Below are 3,181 nucleotides of genomic sequence, written 5' to 3'. Positions count from 1 at the left end.
TCTCTGCCCACTCTGGGACAGTCTGTGCTCACTCTGGGACACTCTGTGCCCACTCTGGGACAGTCCCTGCTCACTCTGGGACAGTCCCTGCTCACTCTGGACAGTCTGTGCCCACTCTGGGACAGTCCCTGCTCACTCTGGGACAGTCCCTGCTCACTCTGGGACACTCTGTGCCCACTCTGGGACACTCTGTGCCCCTCTGCTGGCAGCAGGAGCTGTTTCCTCCCCAGCCCACCCCAAACCATCAGTGACTGCTCTGAAGCCTGGCTCGATCAGCAGCCCCTGCCAAGGAGGGACCGACGGACACCGGACAGAGCTCAGACACAAACCTGGCACCGAGAGCTGGGCTTGACACACAGCACTGAGGTGCTGAGAGGAAAAAGGCTCAGTCACTTCCCAGCTGTTCTGTGGCAGCCTAAACCACCACATTTAAACCCTTAAATAATGCTGAGAGCCAGGGAACAGGTGGCAAATGGATATTATGGCAGATGGTGCCTTTTTTAATATTTGTGCTGGCTGCTAATTTACAGAGTCCATAACCACAAACTCATCTCTTACCTTCTTCACTCCCAACATTAAAAACCTGCATGTGAGGAAAATAAATGCCCACTTCTTTCTGCAGTAGCTGCAGAGGGGTATGTGAGATTACCAGACACCCCATTCCTTAATTACTGCAGGTAAGTGCTGCTGTTTGCAAAGTTTAATGCATTTAGGGTTTCCTTGGTTCAGATTTCAGAAATGCAGGTTCCTCCCCCAGCAGAGCACAGGAAGATGCAGCTCAGTGAGGAGCTGCATCTCCACAAGCTCCTGTTTAGTCTTTATGTTAAACCTGGCACAAAATCCACACTCACAGCGTGGCTGCCATGAAATATTTAAGGGAACATTTGCCTGGGAGATGCACGAGCAGCACCACCAGTGGATGCAAAACGAGGAAAGGAAATAAAAGCAATAGTAACCCAAAATGGGGCTGAAATTGCCTTGCTGGAACCTTCTCCCTTCACCTCACTGGAGCAGAGAGCACAGAAAGGTGGGGCAAGGCTCCTCTCACTGCTCAGAGCCTGAGCTGGAGCCTTTCCAGCCACACATCACTCCATGGACAGGTTCCTCAAGCTCCAATCTTTTATTCCATATAAAACACTATTTTATGTTGCTATTAAACCCAGGGCTTTTATGCAGCTTCTCTCCCGTACGTTTATTTCATCATTACAAGTTTTTCTAAGCTCAGCAGAGTGACAAAATAATCCCCAAGAGCAGCACTGAGAGCAGAGCCAGGGCACAGCAGCCTCCCAGGCCTGGCTGCTCAGCCCCTCTCCCAGGGATCCAGCTGGGATCCTCCTGCAGGGATCCTTCCCTTCCTTCCCTGAATGTCCTGTGCTCTCTCCTGCCTTTGCTTCTCCTTTTCCTTCACAAAATGGAAAAAACAGTTTTAAAAATGAAGTTTAAAAAATGACAGCTGCACTGTGCACACTCTCAGTTCCCCATAACTCCTGGTGATTTCCTTCAAGGGAACTGCCAGGAATTTCATCTGAGGATGGAAAAGCAGCAGAGCCTGGATGCTCACCTGCCCTGTGCCCTCCCCACACCTCCCACCTTGTGTTACCACCCTGCTCTTCCCAAAGGTGCTAATTAGACTGCCAGGAATTCCCTGTAAGACTGCAAAACTAACCATAGTCAAAGGTCTAAAAAAATAAATATTCACTCCTAAGACTATTGATGGAGCAAATCCCTGTGATTGGAGACACAGGACTGCAGAAGGAAGGAATAGGCCACTGATCTCTGATGGACTCAATTAACAGGGGACAATCAATTAACTGGGGTAATCACACACAATGGTCAGCCTTCCAGGCACCAATAAACACCGAGACTGGAGCTGGAAATAATTTAATTTGGGGGTTTTTAAGTTCATTGCTACTGAGTGCCTTTCACAGACTCCAGACCAGGGAAACGTGGGCAGGTCATTAACCCCAAGGTGACTTTTTAGGTGACTGGAGGATCAGGAAAAACCCTGACAGGGAGGAATTCCTTCCCAATCTCCCACCCCAGTGGAGCATCCTGCAGGTTCCACCATCCCATCCCGACCCCACCTGGCCACAGCACTATCCCAGGCAGGGATAATCCCAGCTGGGATGCAGCCACGCTGGATTGAAGGTTTCTGCTCCTGCTTTTCCCCAGTTTTCACTCCCTCCCTCAGCCCCTCCAGAGCCCTCAGCCCTTTTTGCCAGGTCAAGGACACCCCAGAGGGGTCCCTGTCCCGAGGGGACACCTCCTTCCCACCCCCCCAGGGCAGCTGTGGCTGCTGGTGACAAAATCCAGCCCCAACCCCTTTCATCCTCTCCCCCTCCAGCACAGTAAAATGAATCATAAAAACCAGGTTTTTGGCAGCTCTGCAGAGGCCCCAGCCTTCCCCCAGAGATGGGGATGACAGAGGAAAACAGGGAGCTGAGTCTCACTGCTCACACTTCACACATTCCCAAGCTTGCTTTCCCAAAAAGCGCTTTCCCTCGGCAGGAGAGGATGCCCCGGTGTGGGTCAGCCGTGGGGGATGGCTGAGGGGTTGATAACGATTGCTGAGGGCTCAGAGTGTGCTGTTTGATGGCCCATCACAATCAGGGACAATTCTGGCCTGGCACAGTTGTTGCCACAGAGCCCAGAATGTTCTGGAGGGGCAGAGACTCCTGGAATGACCCAGCCATGCCCAGCTGCTCCCCACACTCCACTGAGAACACGTCTCAAATGCAATCCTACTTTTCAGGCAAACATGGATTTTTCCCTCCTTTGGTTCCTCCTCTAAAATACCCCTGAACAGGCAAAATGTTTCCCAGGAGTCAAACAGGATATTCCACGGGAAGCAGCACCAGCTCCCTGCCCCACAGCAGCATTAATCCTGCTTTCTGCTCTAAGTTCAGCACCAGCCCTTCTTGCACTAAGTACAAAACATTTTCAGTCATTCCACAGAGTCCCTGGGGCTGGAAAATCCCTCCCATGCAGGCAGTGCCAGCCCTGCCCCATCCCCACCGTGTCCCCAGCCAGAGCCCTGAGTGCCACCTCCAGCAATTCCTGGGACACCTCCAGGGATGGGCACTGCAACCCTCCCTGGGCACTGCCAAGGCCTGAGCTCCCTTTCCATGGGGAAATTCCTGCTGCTGTCCCCCCTGAGCTGCCCTGGCCATCCTGAGCCCGT

The 3,181-nt window shown here is 52.3% G+C and overlaps 1 protein-coding gene across 1 annotated transcript in view; it reads right to left on the bottom strand.

The window, feature by feature from the left end:
- The window catches only part of TCERG1L (transcription elongation regulator 1 like), a 41,492-nt gene that overhangs the window by 30,933 nt on the left and 7,378 nt on the right, over positions 1-3,181 (bottom strand). The window lies entirely within an intron of this gene.

Source organism: Parus major, chromosome 6, assembly GCF_001522545.3.
Source record: "Parus major isolate Abel chromosome 6, Parus_major1.1, whole genome shotgun sequence".
Lineage (NCBI taxonomy): Eukaryota > Metazoa > Chordata > Aves > Passeriformes > Paridae > Parus > Parus major.
This window is presented reverse-complemented; position numbering and strand designations above follow the sequence as displayed.